Raw genomic sequence first — 24,484 nt, forward strand, 5'->3', positions numbered from 1 at the left:
TGGATTAAAACATAGCTTGGTCAGAGGCACTGGGTGATTATTTCTGCAGTCAAGAGATGCCTGGGGAGGTAAAGAGACATGGAGTAACAGTAAAATCTCTCTGTCTCTTAATTTCTGTAGTCATATTTATTATAGGAAAAAACACAAAGATGTGAACAAATAAAATCACCCATAAATCTGGTCAAACATTGTTTTATATTTCATTCTTTCTTTCCTTATTGATTTATATAACTGAAATTATATTTACAAAATTTTATGTCATGTTTCTATTTTTTAATATTATAAGATTGGGATTTATATGTTATTTAAATCTTTACATACTTCATTTAATATTCCATTGCATGGCTATACCATCATTTGCTTGTTCTTTCTCTTATTGCTTCTCTTATATTTGGTCATTATATCAATAATTGCTTCCACATTTATTCTGTTATAAATGTTGCAATGTGTATTTCTGCATACATATATGTTTTAAGAAGTTTTGCTTAATATAATTTCTATGTCAAATGATACAAATAATATGTATATACCTAGGCAACATTTATTGACGCAACACTATGTACCAGTGTTCTACATGCTTCACATATATTGACTCATTTAATCCTCACATCTGTCTGTTGAAATAGGTACTCTTATCATCCCTATACTATACAGGCAGAATCTAAGGCACAGTGAAGAGGTTAAATAATGTCCTGATGGCTAGATGGGAGGTGGCAGAGTTGGAGTTCAAATAGAGGCTCCAAAGCCGTAGAAGCACCTGTGAACAGGTATACCAGCACTGAGTGTCAGTATAGTCTTTTCAGGATAATGCATGGGGCGTGCTATCACATCAATTCTCCATTAAAATAGTAGTGTGGCACCTTCATAGCAGAGAAAGAATTGGTATCTACTTTAGGTAAAAGAGCATACATGCAGCATTTTTGTTTAGAAGCAACTGACTCAATCTATGAGATATCTAAACTATTCAGGCAGTCTGCAATACATATGCCTACATTCCCTGCGTGATGGATAGAAAAGAATTTATAAGGATCACAAAAGACACCCTAGGCCTCACTGCAGACATTATTTCTGGGCAAATATAAAATGGTTTTTTTAATGTATTACTTTGTGTTTTTAGTTTTCTTTGTTAATTTGTTATTTTTAATAACCTAAAATTATGTCATTTAAGTAAGAAACCACTCTCAGAAGAAATTATATATTAACTGCCATAGAAAGTATTTTTTCTCTTTGACATAAATCACAGCAAGATCTTTTTTGATCTACCTCCTAGAGAAATGGATATAAAAACGAAAATAAACAAATGGGACCTAATGAAACTTAAAAGCTTCTGCAAAGCAAAGGAAACTATAAACAAGATGAAAAGACAACCCTCCGAATGGGAGAAAATATTTGCAAACGAATCAACAGACAAAGGATTGATCTCCAAAATATATAAACAGCCCATGCAACTCAATATTTAAAAAACAAACAACCCAATCGAAAAATGGGCAGAAGACCTAAATAGACATTTCTCCAAAGAAGACATACAGATGGCCAAGACGCACATGGAAAGCTGCTCAACATCACTCATTATTAGAGAAATGCAAATCAAAACTACAACGAGGTATCGCCTCACACCAGTTAGAATGGGCATCAACAGAAAATCTACAAACAACAAATGCTGGAGAGGGTGTGGAGAAAAGGGAACCCTCTTGCACTGTTGGTGGGAATGTAAATTGATACAGCCACTATGGAGAACAGTATGGAGGTTCCTTAAAAAACTAAAAATAGAATTACCATATGACCCAGCAATCCCACTACTGGGCATATACCCAGAGAAAACCATAACTCAAAAAGACACATGCACCAAAATGTTCATTGCAGCACTATTTACAATAGCCAGGTCATGGAAGCAACCTAAATACCCACTGACAGACGAATGGCTAAAAAAGATGTGGTACATATATACAATGGAATATTACTCAGCCATAAAAAGGAATGAAATTGGGTCATTTGTAGAGACATGGATGGATCTAGAGACTGTCATACAGAGTGAAGTAAGTCAGAAAGAGAAAAACAAATATCGTATATTAATGCATATATGTGGAACCTAGAAAAATGGTACAGATGAACCGGTTTGCAGGGCAGAAATAGAGACACAGATGTAGAGAACAAATGTATGGACACCAAGGGTGGAAAGTGGCAGGGTGGAGAGTGGTGTGATGAATTGGGAGATTGGGATTGACATATATACACTAATATGTATAAAATGGATAACTAATAAGAACCTGCTGTATAAAAAAATAAATAAAATAAAATTCAAAAATTCAGAACAAAAAAAAGAAATGAGGCCCGAGGAAATGGTTGGACAAGTGCACAATGATAGCACCACAAACATGGTCATCCCAGCTCAGCATTGTTTATCACAGGGAAGAATGGGAATCTGCCTAAATACTAAGCATCTAGAAAAATGATAATGTAGATTTGTATTTATGATCATAAACATAACATATAAATTGACAAAAACAGGTTTCCAAAGTTATGGTATGATCCTAGTTTTGTGAATATATATTTATTTATATGTACAGGCATATGAGAAAATCTAGAAGGGTGAAAATCAAAATGAGGATATATCATGGAATGATATTAGATGTAAATTTTTCTAACCATTTGCCTTTGCTCATTTTTCCATGAGAATATATATTGGTTATACAATAAATAAATGAATATAAATGCCATTTTAAAAAAATAAAAAGTAAAAATAAATTTTTTTAATAAATTTTAAAAAAGAAAGTTTTTTTTTTCTTCCTCTTTAATTTCTTTTGGTGTGAATGATGTGGTCAGGAGGTAAGGCATGTTAAGCACTAAAATTCACATGGACCTAGTAGTACCAAATGTAGTCACAGGTTGGCTTAGGCAAAACTCCATGGTATCATTTTTATACTTAGGTTTAGTATTTAATTAGTTAAGCTTTCATACACATTGCCTATTTTTCTACTGAACCCTGCCAAAAACATTCTGACAGATGGTAAAATAATAAAATTGCTGGCTCTAAAATCCAAAATCTTGGAGATAATTAGAAGACTTGATACAGGTAACATGTATTAGTCATGAAGAGCTTGACAGCAAGGAGAATTTTTCAACCCACACAATTTTGAAAGGGGAAAAATTCTCTTTTTGAACACTGATAAAATTATGTTTCTATGACAAGAAGGGAGAAATACACTTCACAGAATTTTGCTGGACAACTTCTTCATTTAAGCACAACCTAAACAGAGAGAAGGAAAGCACGCTTTTATAAAGGTGATCCCATTTACAGAACAACAAAGGCAAATATAAACCATCTTTTGAAATTTTCCTCTTTTCTAGTTAAACAAATTGCAAGTTCATTAGGTAGAAGCGAGCACCAAGAATAATCTTGGTAATCGTTAGAGTAGCTGTAAATTAAATAAAATGTTCTTAATTATCAGTGTTCCTTCTTTCTTAGCATAAGCATCATTCTTGGGCTGGGAAGGAAACATCTGCAGGGGCATTTGCTGGTTGTAGAAGCTTAAGGTTTTAAGATTTTCCCATTTAGCTATTTCACACCCACTGTTACACACATAAGCTACAGTGGTTACCCCATCCATGTTTCACCAAAGTCAAGTAAAACTTACAGGTATAGGAAATTCAAGAAATCCTGCTATTAACACTATAGAATGGGGACAAATAGCATTGCCAACCTGCTTTGGGGTTCAGAACTCAGTGTAATTTAGGCTGTTGTGGCTTGATCACAGACATATGCCACCTTCCTAGAGTCAAAGCGTTTCCAAACTGAAAGGAACTTTCGAGATCTCCAGTTGCATTTCTCATCTTTTAGAGGGAAGAAAAATGATGCTTTGTGAAATTAAGTGACTTGCACAGGCTATACCCTGGAAAGCTTCAGTCTTGGTCATGGATGTCCTGACCCCCTGTATCCTGCTCTTTCCAGTGCATTATGGCTGCAAGTTTGCATGATAAAGTATCTGCCAGATTCACCAAACCTAGTGACCACAATTACATTCTGTGAATAAACAGGAGTGAAAAACAAGACCAAATAAAATTGCAATGTGTAAATTTTTTAAAGTTAGATTTAAGAGTGGATAATATATTGAAAGCCTTGAAAAGGAAGGAATCAAGGAAGGAAGGAAGAGAAGCATTTTTTTTTTCTGCTTTTCTAGTTGAAACAGAATGACCTTTAAAAGAGAACTATAGAAAAGAATGGCTGACTCTATATATGTTATCAAAAATTAGGATTAATTCTTCTAGCTTATGAAAATGGAATGATAAATTGGCAAGGAATGAAATACAGCTATGCAGATCAGCTATGCAGGAAAGATATTTTTCACAAAAAATGTATCAACTAGATATCTCTGGAGAGGGGTCAGTTAAGCTCTAAAACCAAGTATCATAACTGATAACAGATACATTTTAAAATAACAACAATAGATAGCTTTAAGTAAACACAGTCTAGAAGGTGGTAAGAAACAATTCCTTAAGAAACAATTCTTTAAAAGTAGAAATCATGATAGAATATGATAATAATAGTAATTGACATTTATTGAGTACTTTGTACGTGCAGACACTGTTCTAAGTACTTTATACACATGAACTCATTGATTTCCTACAGCATGTCTGTAAAGTAGTTATGTTTATTTCCTTCATTTTATAGATGTGAGACCAAGGCATTTCTAGATTAAATTACTTATCTAAGGTTACAACACTACTAACAATATAATTAGAAACTGAACCCAGGAAATCTGATTTCAGAATCCATGGTCTTAACTTCTATGCTATATGACCTTATCTTAGTACAAAGATAATAAAATAAATAGAAAATGTATCTTTAGAAAGTTGGAAAATCTCTCATATAGCACAAGACCATTACAAAGGTGCAGCTGTACTATAATAGTGGAAGGGTGTTGTTCAAAGGAAATTGATCTTAGAGCAAGCTGTAACAGCTTTACATTTAAAGAAGTATGTCATGAGGTGACTAAAAGAAGGAAGAAAGGAAGGAGGGAAGAAAGGAGGAGGGAAATGAATCAGATATGTGTATGGCAATGCAATAACATAAATACAAAAACATACCAGAGAGCACCTCTGATGGCAAAAAAGAAGATATAAAACTGATGGTAAAAAAAAAAAACAACTGATGGTAAGAACCTACTGTGGACATTCAGATTATAGTTCCAATGATAGCCATTGTTAACATTTTAGGACTCTGTGTGTGTGTGTATGAATACATATATAACAGAAATGTTTGTGTCCCCCCAGAATTCTTATGTTGAAGGCTTAGTCACCAATGTGATGGTGTCTGGACATGGGGCCTTTAAGAGGTAATTAGGGTTAGATGAGGTCATGAGAGTGGGGCTCTCAGGATGCAATTAATGCCCTTATAAGTAAAGACACCAGAGATCGAGCAAGTCTCTCTCTTTCTCTCTCTTCTCCCTCTCTCCCTTTCTCTCAATCTCCAGCCTTCTACAAGCCAGGAAGAGAATCCTCATTTCTTATCACTTTGTCCTTCAGCCATACCTCAATTCTCAATTCTATATTTATGTTCAATACATTGTGCTTTATCCTCTAGGTCTTTACCCCTGTATCAAATTCACTTCGGCAGGAACACATTTCCCTTTTCTCTTTCATCTGGCTTAATTCTTCTGATCCTTCAGCTCTCAGCTTAGATGTCATTTCCTCAAATCTCTACAGCCATTGTTATTATCATTAGCATCTTTAATATCACTATTATTAGTCCTGCCAAAGATCTTGAGAGAGGTTCCCCAGTTTATTAGCCATTTGCTAGCAGTTCCTAACAAATCATAGGATATTTTGCTTAGTCCACACTTTTTGGAAGGAGGGAGACAGAGCCCCTTTTTAAGTAACTAAATTCCAGCTCTTGTTTAAGTGCTCTCTTTAGAGAACCCCTATCTGGAAGGCATGGGGTTGGTTCCTTCTTTACCTGGTTATTGCCATTGCTTCTCCATTTGTTTTGTTTTCTTTTATAGAGACAATTATTATATATAGATTGAATCTTCATTCTTTGCTCAATGCTCATGAGATAGTGGTTAAGGATTCTTCAATGATCCACTATGCTATCTGCCTGGGAAAATGCAATCCATTGAATTTTTATCAGATCTTAGTTATCGAGTAGCAAACAAACCACTGCTCTGGGTTGAAAGACTTCCAGGTGTAAAGTAAAAAGCTAGTGAAAAAGATGTATCTCTCATGAAAAGTTTAGACTTGTAACATTGAAAGCAGGAGATTTCGATGGCCACGTTTTCTGAAATGGGCCAGGGAAAGAGAGAATATCAGTCTGCAGAGTTAGAGATAAGCCTTCATGGAGAGGGGAGCAAGGGTGGGACCAGGAGTGAGTTCCAAAGGTGTTTGGCTCTCCAGTTCTAATCTTCAGGCCCCACTGCACTGTTGCCCTTGAGTCTCACGAGACTCTCCACTATTATTTCAATATGAAGACGACCTACAGTTGATTTTTGTCACTTGTGTCCAGGAAAGTGTGCTTTTATTTCAGTATTTATTTAAATATTACCTAGGTTTTTTTGTTTTGTTTTGTTTTTTGCTTTTATGCTTACAGTTTTCATTGCATTTATATTTGAAATATATTGTAACTTTAAAATTCTTCTGTATGAAAAAAGAGAAATTTAATATAATTTTACTTTGATTCACCTCTACTTCCCCTTTCTGATCATGATGAATAAAATCTATTGGTAACAGCCAAGAATGCTGACATTATTGAATTAATTTGGCTTTTAAAAATTAAATATTCTCTTTCAAAAATCACTTTTTTCTTTTGAATTTACATTTGTTACCACATTCACTGGTAATTAGATACATTTCTGTGTTTACTGCTATTTCTCCTTTCTTGCATTTTAACATAGTTCATCAAATTAATAGCTAGAATATACTCTGAGTAAATTTTTCAAGAATTGTACATGGTGGTATGTAATTTGAATCTTTAAATAACTTGAAATGACATATGAACGATACCAGAGAATTTTAAAATTACTGTGTATTTCCAACATGCTCTAGACGCTTTCCAACTGTCAGGGTCTGCATCTCTGTGCCCAAGGGATTTTTCCCAATCCATAGAAAGCTATTCTTCCCTTGCCTAGAAGTGCCAGGGAATTAACAGCCCCAGAGAGAAGCTCTCAATCAGTGACAGATTGACATGAGATAGGATATGATATATATTTGTATATATTTTGAAATGATCACAATAAGTTTAGTTAACATCCATCACCATACACAATTACAGAATTTTGTTTTCTTGTGATAACTTTTAAGATCCATTCTCTTAACAACTTTCAAATATGCAGTACAGTATTATTAACTATAGTCGCCATGTTGTGTATTACAACCTCATGACTTATTTTGTACCTGAAAGTGTGTACCTCCTTTTGACTCCCTTCACATATTTCACCCACTCCCACCCCCGGCAACCAACAATTTGGTCTATGTATCTATAAGTTTGTTATTTGTTTTTAGATTCCACACATACGTGACATAATATGGTTTTTGTCTTTCTCTAACTTATTTCACTTAGCATAATCCCCTTAAGGTCCATCATAAATGGCAAGATTTCCTTTTTTTTTTTCATAGCCGAATAATATCCCATTATATATACTCCGTATTTTCTTTACCCATTCATCTGTTGATGGACACTTAGGTTGTTTCCATATCTTGACTATTGTAAATAGTACTGTAATGAACATGAGGTGCATCTATCTTTTTGAGTTAGTGTTTTCATTTTCTTTGGGTAAATATTCAGAAGTGGAATTTCTGGATCATATGGTAGCTCTACTTTTAATTTTTTGAGGAACTCACATACTGTTCTCCACAGTGCCTGCACCAATTTACATTCCCATCAACAGTGCACCATGAGTGTTCCCTTTTCTCCACATCCTCATCAATACTTGTTATTTCTTATCTTTTTGAAAATAGCCATCCTAACAGATGTGAGGTGATATCTCATCGTGGTTTTGATTTGCATTTCCCTTATGAGTAGTATATAGAGTATCCTTTCATGTACCTGTCGGCCACCTGTATGTCTTCTTTGGAAAATGTCTATCCAGATCCTCTGCCCATTTTTAAATCAGATTGTTTGTTTTTTGCTATTGAGTTGTATGAGTTCTTTATACATTTTGGATATTAACTCCTTATAAGATACATGATTTGCAAATATTTGTTCCCATTCAGTGGGGTTGCCTTTTCATTTTGTTGATGGGTTCCTTTGCCATGCAGAAGCTTTCAGTTTGACGTAGTCCCACTTGTTTACTTTTGTTTTTGTTGTCTTTGCTTTTGTTATCAAATCTAAAAAATCATTGCCAAGACTAATGTCAAGGAGCTTACTGCCTATGTTTTATTCTAGGAGTTTTAAGGTTTCAGCTCTTACATTCAAGTCTTTAATCCATTCTGAGTTCATTTTTGTGTATGGTGTAAGACAAGAGGTTCAGTTTCATTCTTTTGCATGTGGCTGTCCAGTTTTCCCAATACAATTTATTGAGGAAATTGTCCTTTCCCCATTGTAATTCTTGGCTCCTTTGTCATAAATTAATTGACCATATATATGTGGGCTTCTTTCTGGGCTCTCTACTCTGGTCCATTGATCTATGTGTTGTTTTTATGCCAATTCCATACTGTTTTGTTTACTATAGCTCTGTAATACAGGAGTGATGCCTCCAGCTTTGTTCTTCTTTCTCAAGGTTGCTTTGGCTATTCAGGGTTCCAGAAGTCTGTCCAAGAACCAATTTCGTATTCTTGGTTGTTGTTATTTTCAGCTACTTTCACCCCTTTTCATGCATTTTTAGGGTTATATCAATGAGAAGTTGAAAATAATTATATCCCCCAAGTTGAAAAGCAAAACTAAAAGGCTACATATGAAACTATGAGTTTGCATGTCTGTGTTTGGAAGACAGTGGGGGGTGGATAATTTGAGAGGACTTAAATAGAGTTCAGTTTAGTCACTGCTGCTTTTTCCTCATAAGATTTGAAGATCATGGGTGGAGGGTGATAACCTGGTGCCCCAGCCCAAGGGAAGAAGACAATAAAATAAAGAAGGAGGAACCTAAGAGCAGCTAAACATGCCTAAAACAGGAATTTTTCTAGCTTGTTCCTTCTCCACTCCTAACTATTGAAAACAGCTGGCTGTTTCTTTAATTTAATCCTTTGTTATCTTGGATTCAACAAAGCAAATTCTATTTAAAGGAGTCTTTTACATTTTCAAAGGAGAAAATAATGGGGTAAGGGTGGCATATTACATGAGGAAACTTTTTAAGAATCTTCACAAAACATGTACGTGGGAAGAGAAAAGTGTGAGGGGGAAAAGCAAATGAGCCAAGGGGGTCCTTATTTTCTACACAGACAACTTGACCTGAGTTCTAACCTGGAAGCACTGCCACATAACTTGGCAAGTCATTTCATTTGTTTGGGTCGAAGGTAATCATGATCTTCTGGAATTTCTCCTGGAGTATTTTAATGTTCACATCTTCCACTCGGAATTTCCTCCTGTGACCTGGCCAAATTCCCAAATAACACGGGAGAGTTCTTCACACTGCATTTGGTTCTGCAGGACCACCATCATGGGCATAGATTTAGATTTGTGGTCTTAGCATTTCATCTAATCCAGATGCTTCATTTTGTCTGCTTTCTCAGCATAAGTGAGGTGGGGACTTGGACTGAGATGAACTGGCTTCATCCCAATCTGGACACAACAAATACACCCTGGCAAGAGAAAATATCTAGAATAGACAGTCTGACTGCCCCTTCTATTGAAAGCACATGTCTTGATTTAGCTGGTAAACATTTAGGCATTAAGGTTTTGAATTTATATTAAGAGCACTGGAAGAGACATCAAGAACACATCTCTTGTGCTCCTTTGACTTTTTTAAAAAATTAATTAATTAATTTTGGCTGCATTGGGTCTTCGTTGCTGTGCGCGTGCTTTCTCTAGTTGCGGCGAGCAGGGGCTACTCTTTGTTGCAGTGCACAGGCTTTACATTGCGGTGGCTTCTCTTGTTGTGAAGCATGGGCTCTAGTCACGCAGGCTTCAGTAGCTGTAGCACGTGGGCTCAGTAGTTGTGGCTCACGGGCTCAAGAGTGCAGGTTCAGTAGTTGTGGCACATGGGCTTAGTTGCTCCGCAGCATGTGGGATCTTCCCAGACCAGGGCTCGAACCCATGTCCCCTGCATTGGCAGGTGGATTCCTAACCACTGCACCACCAAGGAAGTCCCCTTTGACTCTTATAGCAAAAGTCCACTATCCCAGATAAATAGGTATATAGCCATCCTTTGGTTAGTCATATAAATGCAAGCATCCCTTGGAATAAACGATCCACATCAGCAAAAAAATCAATGAATTAAATATATTGGGCCTTGAGATACATTATGTTATTTTGTCCCCATCAATTTATCTCTCTGCTTAGGTGAGGAGAAAAATTGCAGATTTCATTGATCGAAAGATGCTAGTTTTTTCCACATTTTAATAGGTCTCAAACTAGGATGCATTTTACAATTGATGCTGTGTCATGATCTTTATTGAAAGTGCTGTTTGGGGAGATTTTATTAAAATATTAAAAATTATTGCATCTTAAAATGGATGGTGTCTTAGATTACATGAAATACAGAAGTTGGAATTCCTTGGAAAGTTTTGTTTTAGTAGTTCTAGGAATGGGGAGGTAATAGGAAGTAAACTTAGGAAGTGAACTCAGGAGTATTAGAGATAAAAGTTTTATCAATCAACTTTAATAATATACGTTTGGTTCTCTTGACTCTTGTCAGTTCTTTTGAGTTCAGGGATTAACTGTACACTTTACTTATTCAATACAATACCTAATCTATTGTGAATATTTGTTAACTACATCATCATAACACAAGCAGTCATTCGTTATGAGGGGACCAAATCACTGAAAAGAAAAAGAGGAATCCAGCATTAAAATTCCAACTTACCACTCTTTACTGACCAATTCCATATAATAGCATTATTTTACATTATCTTCTACAAGAATTTCCCTGTATAAACCTAAATATTGAATTATGAAAATGCCATTAAGTACCTCCAGAATCAAGAATTTCTTATACCAGTGATTCTCAAATGTGGCTACACATTAAAACCACCTAGGAAGCTTTTAGAAAATACTGATATCCAAACCCCATCTCACACTAAATTAAAGCAGGACATCTGGAATAGGGCATTGGCACTTTTTAAAAAGCTTCCCCAACAACAGAGAAAATCAACAGAACCAAGAAGTGGTTTTTCAGAAAAATCAACAAAATTGACAAACCTTTAGCTATATTGACTAAGAAAAAAAAGACGACTCAAAATCAGAAGTAAAAAAAGGGTGCATTACTACCTATTTTACAGAAGCAAGAAGGATTGTAAGAGAGTACTATGAACGATTATATGTAAACAAATTGGATAAGCTAGATGAAATGAACCAATTCCTAGAAACACACAACCTTCCATGATTGAATTATGAAAAAAGTGGGAAATCTGAATAGGATTGAAAGCAGGGACTCAGATATTTGTACACCCATGTTTATGGCAGCATTATTCACAATAGCCGAAAGATGGAAGCAAGACAAATGTCCATCAGATGATGAGTGGATAAACAAAATATGATATATACATACAATGGAATATTATTCAGCCTTTAAAAAAAAGGAAATTAAGGAAATTCTGACACATGCTACAACATGGATGAACCTTGAGGATATTATGCTACGTAAGTAAGCCAGTCACAAAAGGATAAATATTGTGTAATTCCACTTACGTGAGGTGATTAAAATAGTCAAATTTACAGAGACAGAAAGTAGAATGGTGGTTGCCAGGGGTTGGGGTGAGGAAGAAAGGCCAGTTTGACAAGATTAAAAGGCTCTGAAGATGGTCGGTGGCGATGGTAGCACAACAGTGTGAATATACTTAATACCACTGAATTGTACACCAAAAAAAATGTTTAAAATGGTAAGTTTTATGTTATATATATTTGCCACTATTAAGAAAAAAGTGTAGAGCCTTCCCAGCTGTTTCAGTAGAGCTAAATCTGAGATCCATGGACTTAGACCAAAGGATAGTCTCAAGTATTCTGATCACACTGGGCAGTTGAGGTCCTCTAGATAGAAACACAAACATTTTTTTTCTCTCTGTGTCCTCAGCTCCAGAGCTTGCCACATAACATCAATAATCCTATTTGCCTTTTATTGACCTCAATTATGAGTCAGAAATTATGCTAGGCCAGTCGTTCTCAAACTTTAGAGTGCATCAGAACCCCCTGATGGCTTGATAAAACTCAGATTGCTGGACTCCCCCTGCAGAGTTAGGCATGAGGTATTACATTTCTAGTAAGTTTCCTAATGAGGCTCGGCTGGGGACCACAGGCTGAGCACCGCTGTGCAAAGCACTTTGCACATTATCACAGGATATACAACAACCTTTGGGGCAGGTATCATAGTTAGGCTCAGAGACATGAAATGACTTGTCCAAAATCACGAACCACGAGATGTTAGAGATGGGATTACATTCCAGGTCTTTCTGACTCCACAACCATGCCATTTCACTATGCTCTGGAAGATAGCCATTAAATGGATGAATTTTCTTAACAGATTCTTAGTAGACATCAATGGAAAATTAAAATTTGACTAAAATTTTTTTTAAAAAGTTTAAAAACACAATCAGTGGAGGGGATGGTTTTTTACAGTTTCTCAGTTATGGTCCAAGGCAGTGTTTTGAAATTCCACCACTTACCCATAAGCAATCAGATGCCATTTGAATCTAGGCTCTAAAGTAGTGACATTTCACTTGTTATCAGTTTAGCTAACAACACCTTCCCCCTGTCAAAATCTTTCTAAGCATGCCCTTTCTTGGTATAAGACATGTCCTCTCTCTCTTTTTCATGCATTTTTTTCAATTTATTAATTTAATTTAGCACCATCCCCAAATAAACCATTTTCCTTGCCCATAGACTGACTTTTGTCTCAATCCTTTCTTTAATCCCTCATTGCTACTTATAAGTAGATCTGAACAACTTTTTTTTTTTTTTGCCCAAAGAGTTCAAACTTGATGTTATAAAAATACTCTTCCAAGATCTTTCCCCTTCATAATATCCACAGGAAAGATAAAAGAAGAAAGAGAGACAAAAGAAAAACAATATATGAATAGAAAATAAGAAATGGCAAATAAGTTGGAACTCTCAGTTCTAGTTAATGCTCCTCGTTCAAATGTTTTTAATTAATAATAGTGACTGTTGCCATTGACTGGTTGTATATTAAGTGTCAAACACTGTACTAAGAAGCTGAGGAATATCATCTGTTTTAGTCCTGATTTAAAAAAATATCTGAGGTGACTATTTTTATCACCGTTTTCTAGATGGGAAAATATGCATAGATAAAATTAGATAACTTACCAAATGTTTATTGCTGGTGTGTCTGGCTCCAAAAGTTCATGTTTTCACCCTCTGTAGTCTTCTTTGCAAAAAAAAGAGAGAGCGAGAGAGATATGAGTTTACTCGAGTGGTCTTGCTACTCAGGGAGAACTTTGTGGAATCTTTCCTACTTTTTGAAGCTTATTTCAAAATAGAAACCCTGGTATCGATGGTTTGATCTTCTCCAGTCACTAGGGCCATCTTTGTTTATAAAGTACATATAAGGAAGGTGTGTCATATATGGCTTGAGAAAGGCCTTGAGAGTTAGACCGTCTCAGTTTGGATTCTAATTCTACCATAATGTCTGTATAACAGAACAAGATGCCTAATCTCTCTGTGCTTCAGTTTCCTTAGTGGTGCAATGCGGTGGTAACTGTGCTTAACTCATAGAAATGTTGTGATGATTAAGTGATAGAAACCATGTATAGCTCTTTGAACAGTGCTTGGAACATTACACACTCTACAAGGAGCTATTATTATCATTATCAATTTTTAAATATTGGCCCTGTTTTATGATTATAATCTTTTTTATAGCAGGATTTGGAGTGCTTTTATCAATTTCTAGGTTGTGTTTTTCCATCTACTATCTTGTTGTAAAATGATACCACTAACGTTGTTTGTTAGGTGGCAAAACATAAGATGAGCTCTTTTTCCCATTTATTTTTCTGTAAGGAGTTACATCCGAATTCTCCTGGAGGCTATAGTTGTGAAAGAACAACTCAGGTTATCCGCACCACCAAAATTGATCCTGCAATTTCATGCAAAGTGATTTCACAAAAGAAAAAAATGTTTTCCTAAAATATGTGCATAAGCTATTGTAATATTTGTGGTTGCAAAATGAGAGCTATTCCTTCCTTTTGCTACACCCTTCAATATTTGCTCAGGTGCAATTTAATTTCCACATGAATTGATTTGGAAAACTTACTGGGGAGTTACAGAGCAGTTGTCATTCCAGCCTCTAGTAACTTCTCAAACAAAATCATATTCCCGAAAAATGGTTACATAAAGTACCTCTAATAAATCTCTCCACGTGTTTATACCTTAGTATAAACCCCATTGGCAATCTGCCTTTAAGCATGAGCACATTTTTAATCAAGCGGTAAAGCATTCAGAGTATAAAGGTCACCAAAGCTGAAGCTGCAGTGAACTGTTTTGTTCCCCTGGTGAAGGAGCTTGGCTGGAGAGGTTGCTGCAGTTGCCCCAAAGTTCTGTTCCCTGTGCGCCTGACTGCACTTCCCAAGTGACAGCAAAGAACACACTTGAAGGAGATACTGTTGATTTATTTGTACCAGGGCCCTTATTTCCAGATGGATAGGTTTTTTTCTTAATGAAGGAAATGTTCAGAAAGTCTATGTGCCAAAGATATCTTTCTTCAAGGGCCACCAGAGTAATAAAATAATTAAGTAATAGGATAATGCTAAGTTAACACCAGAAGTAGATTTTATATTTACAAAATTCAAAAAAAAGAGGAAATAGAAGTAGATAAATTTCACAGTGGAGCTTGGAACTCATGCCATGCAGCTTGGGGCCACTGTCATCAGATTCCTATTGGATGCATAATCATCAATAACTCCTCCACAAAGGCAATGGCAACTGAACTTGAATCAGTCCACTGGCAATGTTATGTCTATTTGTTTGCTGATTTATTCTTAAGTCAACCACATGCATTCTCTCAAACTGTAGTTGGCAATGTTTTATGGACTTTTTACAAGCCTGCATGTAATAACACAAATAGGAATAAAGAGTAAAGTAACCTAAATGTGCCCTTTCACTGGCTTTAACTGGGATGTGACTAATAGGTAAAGCAAAATCATTTTTAAAAATAAACACATTTTCAAGTACATATTATTTTATTTCTAAAATATGAGATAATTATATTTTCATCTCTATCTGAGTGTATATATGTGCATGTATTTACATATATTTCTATGATATTTATCTCCACACCATGACCCAAAAATAAATATTTAGACAGAATTTACTGTTAGCAGGTCAATGAGACATTTAAAGCAGTCTGCAAGTTCAAAAGACAGTGTAGGACTCTGCAAATTTGGGTAGTATTCCAAGTATAATCATGAGTCATCAGTGATCTAGAATTGATGGTAATGTTACTTTGAGGTGATGTGTAAATGATGAGCTTAGAGAGACAAATTAAGATAGGAAAAAAAAGAGCTAGGGGAGGCTGCTGTTACACATTATTGAATCATCACATTTCTATTATGATTGAGTATCTTGGTCCAAATGCTTGGTATTATGCTGACTTTTATAGGAAAAATATAGATGAAACTAGTTTTTGATCCAATATCTTAAACTCATATGTAAGTCAAAAAAATGTAAAGTAGATCACACTAATAACTGCTGTTTGTGTCTTATCTTGGCCATTGGGACATGCTTCCCAAAGGAGCGTGGTTTCTCCATTCCCATCTTTCCCGAATGCTCTGTCCAAGGTTATTCAACTGTCTTGTCCTGCAGCAGTCCTAGAACCAGTGTTCTACATCATTGCCTCACCCAAGCTGTTCTCCCTTTCACAGAGCTTAATACATCTCATTGTCTTCCACTTTCGGTTTCTATCTCATTTCCACATATTTTTTAGGTTGTCCAGATTCGTGAGTATCTCTTTCATGTTCTTTCTCTCTCTGTGGACTTATGCTTTGTTCATAGCACAGACAAAAATGATTCCATGAGTACCCACCCCCAACTCTCTCCCAACCTTACAAAAAGCACACGGCTACATCTTGTGCAATAATACTTTTTAAAATGGGGCCCGAGATTATTATTAATTTTTGCCAGTGACCTGGCCATATAATGAAGGGCTTTATGAATGTCAACAGTAAACTTTTTTTCTCCAGTAACAATTTTTAAGTAAAGCCACTAAATTGAAGCACTTTTTTTTTTAAACATCTTTATTGAAGTATAATTGCCTTACAATGGTGTGTTAGCTTCTGCTTTATAACAAAGTGAATCAGCTTACATATACAATATGTTCCCATTTCTCTTCCCTCTTGCATCTCCCTCCCTCCCACCCTCCCCATCCCACCCCTCTAGGTGGTCACAAAGCACCGAACTGATCTCCCTGTGCTATGCGGCTGCTTCCCACTAGCTATCTATTTTACAATTGGTAGTGTATATATGTCCATGACACTCTCTTACCCTGTCACATCTCACCCCACCCCCTCCCCATATCCTCAAGTCCATTCTCTAGTAGGTCTGTGTCTTTATTCCCGTCTTGCCACTAGGTTCTTCATGGCCTTTTTTTTTTTTTCCTTAGATTCCGTATATATGTGTTAGCATACTGTATTTGTTTTTCTCTTTCTGACTTACTTCACTCTGTATGACAGACTCTAACTCCATCCACCTCATTACAAATACCTCCATTTCATTTCTTTTTATGGCTGAGTAATATTCCATTGTATATATGTGCCACATCTTCTTTATCCATTCATCTGTCGATGGACATTTAGGTTGCTTCCATGTCCTGGCTATTGTAAATAGAGCTGCAATGAACATTTTGGTACATGACTCTTTTTGACCTATGGTTTTCTCAGGGTATATGCCCAATAGTGGGATTGCTGGGTCGTATGGTAGTTCTATTTGTAGTTTTTTAAGGAACCTCCATACTGTTCTCCATAGTGGCTGTGTCAATTTACATTCCCACCAACAGTGAAAGAGTGTTCCCTTTCCTCCACACCCTCTCCAGCATTTATTGTTTGTAGATTTTTTGATGATGGCCATTCTGACCGGTGTGAGATGATATCTCATTGTAGTTTTGATTTGCATTTCTCTAATGATTAATGATGTTGAGCATTCTTTCATGTGTCTGTAGGCCATCTGCATATCTTCTTTGGATAAATGTCTATTTAGGTCTTCTGCCCATTTTTGGATTGGGTTGTTCGTTTTTTTGTTATTGAGCTGCATGAGCTGCTTGTAAATCTTGGAGATTAACCCTTTGTCAGTTGCTTCATTTGCAAATATTTTCTCCCATTCTGAGGGTTGTCTTTTGGTCTTGTTTATGGTTTCCTTTGCTGTGCAAAAGCTTTTAAGTTTCATTAGGTCCCATTTGTTTATTTGTGTTCTTATTTCCATTTCTCTGGGAGCTGGGTCAAAAAGAATCTTGCTGTGATGTATGTCATAGAGTGTTCTGCCTATGTTTTCCTCTAAGAGTTTGATAGTGTCTGGCCTTACACTTAGGTCTTTAATCCATTTGGAGTTTATTTTTGTGCATGGTGTCAGGGAGTGTTCTAATTTCATACTTTTACATGTAGCTGTCCAATTTTCCCAGCACCACTTAATGAAGAGGCTGTCTTTTCTCCACTGTATATGCTTGCCTCCTTTATCAAAAATAAGGTGACCATATGTGTGTGGGTTTATCTCTGGGCTTTCTATCCTGTTCCATTGATCTATATTTCTGTTTTTGTGCCAGTACCAAACTGTCTTGATTGTCACTGAAGCTTTGTAATATAGTCTGAAGTCAGGGAGCCTGATTCCCCCAGCTCCATTTTTCGTTCTCAAGATTGCTTTGGCTATTCGGGGTCTTTTGTGTTTCCATACAAATTGTGAAATTTTTTGTTCTAGTTCTGTGAAAAATGCCAGTGGTAGTTTGATAGGGATTGCATTGAATCTGTAGATTGCTTTGGGTAGTAGAGTCATTTTCACAATGTTGATTCTTCCAATCCAGGAACATGGTATATCTCTCCATCTATTTGTATCATCTTTAATTTCTTTCATCAGTGTCTTATAATTTTCTGTATACAGGTCTTTTGTCTCCTTAGGTAGGTTTATTCCTAGATATTTTATTCTTTTTGTTGCAATGGTAAACGGGAGTGTTTTCTTAATTTCACTTTCAGATTTTTCGTCATTAGTGTATAGAAATGCAAGAGATTTCTGTGCATTAATTTTGTATCCTGCTACTTTACCAAATTCATTGATTAGCTCTAGGAGTTTCCTGGTAGCATCTTTAGGATTCTCTATGTATAGTATCATGTCATCTGCAAAGAGTGACAGCTTTACTTCTTCTTTTCCGATTTGGATTCCTTTTCTTTGTCTTCTCTGATTGCTGTCGCTAACACTTCCAAAACTATGTTGAATAATAGTGGTGAGAGTGGGTAACCTTGTCTTGTTCCTGATTTTAGTGGAAATGGTTTCAGTTTTTCACCATTGAGGACAATGTTGGCTGTGGGTTTGTCATATATGGCCTTTATTATGTTGAGGAAAGTTCCCTCTATGCCTACTTTCTGCAGGGCTTTTATCATAAATGGGTGTTGAATTTTGTTGAAAGCTTTCTCTGCATCTATTGAGATGATCATATGGTTTTTCTCCTTCAATATGTTAATATGGTGTATCACATTGATTTATTTGCATATGTTGAAGAATCCTTGCATTCCTGGGATAAACCCCACTTGATCATGGTGTATGATCCTTTTAATGTGCTGTTGGATTCTGTTTGCTAGTATTTTGCTGAGGATTTTTGCATCTATGTTCATCAGTGATATTGGCCTGTAGTTTTCTTTCTTTGTGACATCTTTATCTGGTTTTGGTATCAGGGTGATGGTGGCCTCGTAGAATGAGTTTGGGAGTGTTCCTCCCTCTGCAATATTTTGGAAGAGTTTGAGAAGGATAGGTGTTAGCTCTTCTCTAAATGTTTGATAGAATTCGCCTGTGAAGCCATCTGGTCCTGGGCTTTTGTTTGTTGGAAGGTTTTTAATCACAGTTTCAATTTCAGTGCTTGTGATTGGTCTGTTCATATTTTCTATTTCTTCCTGGTTCAGTCTCGGCAGTTTGTGCATTTCTAAGAATCTGTCCATTTCTTCCAAGTTGTCCATTTTATTGGCATAGAGTTGCTTGTAGTAATCTCTCATGATCGTTTGTATTTCTGCAGTGTCAGTGGTTACTTATCCTTTTTCATTTCTAATTCTATTGATTTGAGTCTTCTCCCTTTTTCTCTTGATGAGTCTGGCTAATGGTTTATCAATTTTGTTTATCTTCTCAAAGAACCAGCTTTTAGTTTCATTGATTTTTGCTATTGTTTCCTTCATTTCTTTTTCATTTATTTCTGACCTAATCTTTATGATTTCTTTCCTTCTGCTGGCTTTGGGGGTTTTTCGTTCTTCTTTCTCTAATTGCTTTAGGTGCAAGGTTAGGTTGTTTATTCGAGATGTTTCCTGTTTCTTGAGGTAGGCTTGTATTGCTATAAACTTCCCTCTTAGCACTGCTTTTGCTGCGTCCCATAGGATTTGGGTCGTCGTATCTCCATTGTCATTTGTTTCTAGGTATTTTTTGATTTCCCCTTTGATTTCTTCAGTGATCACTTCGTTATTAAGTAGTGTATTGTGTAGCCTCCATGTGTTTGTATTTTTTACAGATCTTTTCCTGTAATTGATATCTAGTCTCATAGCGTTGTGGTCGGAAAAGATACTTGATACGATTTCAATTTTCTTAAATTTACCAGGGCTTGATTTGTGACCCAAGATATGATCTATCCTGGAGAATGTTCCATGAGCACTTGAGAAAAACGTGTATTCTGTTGTTTTTGGGTGGAATGTCCTATAAATATCAATTAAGTCCATCTTGTTTAATGTATCATTTAAAGCTTGTGTTTCCTTATTTATTTTCATTTTGGATGATCTGTCCATTGGTGAAAGTGGGGTGTTAAAGTCCCCTACTATGATTGTGTTGCTGTCGATTTCCCCTTTTATGGCTGTTAGTATTTGCCTTATGTATTGAGGTGCTCCTATGTTGGGTGCATAAATATTTACAATTGTAATACCTTCCTCTTGGATCGATCCCTTGATCATTATATAGTGTCCTTCTTTGTCTCTTGTAATAGTCTTTATTTTAAAGTCTATTTTGTCTGATATGAGAATTGCTACTCCAGCTTTCTTTTGATTTCCATTTGCATGGAATATCTTTTTCCATCCCCTCACTTTCAGTCTGTATGTGTCTCTAGGTCTGAAGTGGGTCTCTTGTAGACAGCATATATATGGGTCTTGTTTTTGTATCCATTCAGCCAGCCTGTGTCTTTTGGTGGGAGCATTTAATACATTTACATTCAAGGTAATTATCGATATGTATGTTCCTATTCCCATTTTCTTAAATGTTTTGGGTTTGTTATTGTAGGTGTTTTCCTTCTCTTGTGTTTCTTGCCTAGAGAAGTTCCTTTAGCATTTGTTGTAAAGCTGGTTTGGTGGTGCTGAACTCTCTCAGCTTTTGCTTGTCTGTAAAGGTTTTAATTTCTCCATCAAATCTGAATGAGATCCTTGCTGGGTAGAGTAATCTTGGTTGTAGGTTTTTCTCCTTCATCACTTTAAGTATATCCTGCCACTCCCTTCTGGCTTGCAGAGTTTCTGCTGAAAGATCAGCTGTTAACCTTATGGGGATTCCCTTGTGTGTTATTTGTTTTTTTTCCCTTGCTGCTTTTAATATGTTTTCCTTATATTTAATTTTTGACAGTTTGATTAATATGTGTCTTGGCGTGTTTCTCCTTGGGTTTATCCTGTAATGGGACTCTCTGTGCTTCCAGGACTTGGTTAACTATTTCTTTTCCCATATTAGGGAAGTTTTCAACTATAATCTCTTCAAATATTTTCTCAGTCCCTTTCTTTTTCTCTTCTTCTTCTGGGACCCCTATAATTCGAATGTTGGTGCGTTTAATGTTGTCCCAGAGGTCTCTGAGACTGTCCTCAGTTCTTTTCATTCTTTTTTCTTTATCCTGCTCTACAGTAGTTATTTCCACCATTTTATCTTCCAGGTCACTTATCCTTTCTTCTGCCTCAGTTATTCTGCTATTGATCACATCTAGAGTAATTTTAATTTCATTTATTGTGTTTTTCATCGTTGCTTGGTTCCTCTTTAGTTCTTCTACGTCCTTGTTAAATGTTTCTTGCATTTTGTCTATTCTATTTCCCAGATTTTGGATCATCCTTACTATCATTATTCTGAATTCTTTTTCAGGTAGACTACCTATTTCCTCTTCATTTGTTAAGTCTGGTGTGTTTTGACCCTGTTCCTTCATCTGCTGTGTGTTTTTCTGTCGTCTCATTTTGCTTATCTTACTGTGTTTGGGGTCTCCTTTTCACAGGCTGCAGGTTCGTAGTTCCCGTTGTTTTTGGTATCTGTCCCCAGTGGCTAAGGTTGGTTCAGTGGGTTGTGAAGGCTTCCTGGTGGAGGGAACTAGTGCCTGAGTTCTGGTGGATGAGGCTGGATCTTGTCTTTCTGGTGGGCACGTCCACGTCTGGTGGTGTATTTTGGGGTGTCTGTGGCCTTATTATGATTTTAGGCAGCCTCTCTGCTAATGGATGGGGCTGTGTTCCTGTCTTGCTAGTTGTTTGGCATAGGGTGTTCAGCACTGTAGCTTGCTGGTCATTGAGTGATGCTGGGTCTTGATGTTGAGATGAAGATCTCTGAGAGATTTTTGCCATTTGGTATTACGTGGAGCTGGGAGGTCTCTTGTGGACCAGTGTCCTCAAGTTGGCTCTCCCACCTCAGAGGTACGGCCCTGATGCCTGGCTGGAGCACCAAGAGCCTTTCGTCCACACGGCTCAGATTAAAAGGGAGAAAAAATAGAAAGAAAGAAAGAAAGAAAGAGGCTATAATATAGTGAAGTAAAATAAAGCTATTATAAAGCAAAGCTATACAGACAAAATCTCACCCAGAAGCATATACATATACACTCACAAAAAAAGGAAAAGGGGAAAAATTAATCTATCCTGCTCCCGAAGTCCACCTCCTGAATTTGGGATGATTCGTTGTCTATTCAGGTATTCAACAGATGCAGGCACATCAAGTTGTTTGTGGAGTTTTAATCCACTGCTTCTGAGGCTACTGGGAGAGATTTCCCCTTCTCTTCTCTGTTCGCACAGCTCCCGGGGTTCAGCTTTGGATTTGGACCCGCCTCTGCGTGTAGGTCGCCTGAGGGCGTCTGTTCCCCGCCCAGACAGGACGGGGTTAAAGGAGCAGCTGCTTCGGGGGCTCTGGCTCACCCAGGCCTCGGGGAGGGAGGGGTACAGAGGAGGCGGGGCGAGCCTGCGGCGTCAGAGGCCGGCGTGACGTTGCACCAGCCTGAGGCGCGCCGTGCGTTCTCCCGGGGAAGTTGTCCCTGGGTCACGGGACCCTGGCAGTGGCGAGCTGCACAGGCTCCCGGGAGGGGCGGTGTGGAGAGTGACCTGTGCTCGCACACAGGATTTTTGGAGGCGGCAGCAGCAGCCCCAGCGTCTCACGCCCGTCTCTGGGGTCCGCGCTGATAGCCGCGGCTCGCGCCAGTCTCTGGAGTTCGTTTAGGCGGCGCTCTGAATCCCCTCTCCTTGCGCGCCGCGAAACAAAGAAGCAAGAAAAAGTCTCTTGCCTCTTCGGCAGCTGCAGACTTTTTCCCGGACTCCCTCCCGGCTAGCTGTGGTGCGCTAACCCCTTCAGGCTGTGTTCACGCCGCCAACCCCAGTCCTCTCCCTGTGATCCGACCGAAGCCCGAGCCTCAGCTCCCAGCCCCGCCCGCCCCGGCGGCTGAGCAGACAAGCCTCTCGGGCTGGTGAGCGCTGCTCGGCGCCGAGCCTCTGTGCGGGAATCTCTCCGCTTTGCCCTCCGCACCCCTGTGGCTGCGCTCTCCTCCGTGGCTCCAAAGCTCCCCCCTCTGCCACCCGCAGTCTCCGCCCGCGAAGGGGCTTCCTAGTGCGTGGAAACCTTTCCTCCTTCACGGCTCCCTCCCACTGGTGCAGGTGCCATCCCTATTCTTTTGTCTCTGTTATTTCTTTTTTCTTTTGCCCTACCCAAGTACGGGGGGAGTTTCTTGCCTTTTGGGAGGTCTGACGTTTTCTGCCAGCGTTCAGTGGGTGTTCTGTAGGAGCAGTTCCACGTGTAGATGTATTTCTACTGTATCTGTGGGAAGGAAGGTGATCTCCGCGTCTTACTCTTCCGCCATCTTCTCCCAGGAATCAGCACTTTTGTTTTTACAGCTGGAAGGAGTCTTAGTGACTAGTTAGTTCCACACCTTCATTTAATAAAAGCGGCACCTGAAGCCCAGAGAGGCAAAGTGTCTTATCTCTGCGGGGCAGCAGCAAACTCCCAGGCAGGCTCTTCCCACTGCCCCATCGAGCCCCTCTGAACCTGGCGGCCAACTGATGAAAACTCTGTGCTGAATCACTCAGAGGAATACTAAAGTTCCCTGTTCTTATCTGTGTTCGAACACTATATGGTTACAACTATGAGGAAGTCACTCAAACTTTCCATGTCTCATTCTTTGCATTTGAAAAAAAATACATAATCCTTCATTTCTTGTCAGTCCATTTAGAGACAGAAATACACACACATACACACACACACACACACATAAAGAGGGCCTTTTAAAACAAGCAGAACTTTTGAAGGCATCATTTAGAAATTGAGTCCTCCTCAACCTCCAATAGCATGATCAAGAGAGGAAATAAATTGCCTTCAGTCTTTAAAGCATCAAGAAGACTCTATCTCTTATCCATCAAGAGCATCATTTAATTACCTACAGTGATACCAACTCAATGGACCACCTATCCCAATTAAGCAGCAGCGCATGCTAATTATCATTAGACTTAATTGGTTTCCCAATTCAGCAACTTCCCCGATCAAGTCTGCCCCAGTTAAGTGGCATTTATTGAACCACCTGCATCTTGCTTAAAAGAAACAAAAGAAAATTTCTCATCTCAAGTTCAGCGAATATAACCTAGTCTCACCAAGTCACGCTAGCCAGTTTCTAATTAATTTCGCAAAGCATATGCTGAGGTTGGGTCCAGTATGCGTATCTTCTCCAATTAGACTGAATATTTTATTAAAATCAAGTAACATTAAGCAAAACATTTCAAACAACAATCAGTAAATGTGTGAAAATTAACAAATATTTACTAACATTTCCCCTTTTCTTCTTGTACACATTTTTGGACCAAGATGCTATGATTATTTCATCTTTTCAGATTTTGCACCCTTGAAATGTACTTTTTTTGGTAATAACACATATTCTGAAGAGTAGGTAAGCATAAAGAAAGGTGAAATTGTGCTTGTGGGCTCAACCTTCCCAGAGAAATTTATGTGCATGATGGTTCCTTT

General features: G+C 37.6%; 1 long non-coding RNA gene across 1 annotated transcript in view; it reads right to left on the bottom strand.

Annotated features, from left to right (window-relative positions):
* The window catches only part of LOC132375418 (uncharacterized), a 63,829-nt gene extending 50,363 nt beyond the window's left edge, over positions 1–13,466 (bottom strand). The window contains exon 1 of the long non-coding RNA XR_009506005.1: positions 13,406–13,466. This is a non-coding gene — a long non-coding RNA (uncharacterized LOC132375418). The remainder of the gene's footprint in view (positions 1–13,405) is intronic.
* Between the last annotated feature and the right edge of the window lie 11,018 nt (positions 13,467–24,484).

The sequence above is a fragment of the Balaenoptera ricei genome, chromosome 11 (assembly GCF_028023285.1).
Source record: "Balaenoptera ricei isolate mBalRic1 chromosome 11, mBalRic1.hap2, whole genome shotgun sequence".
In the NCBI taxonomy this organism is placed as follows: domain Eukaryota; kingdom Metazoa; phylum Chordata; class Mammalia; order Artiodactyla; family Balaenopteridae; genus Balaenoptera; species Balaenoptera ricei.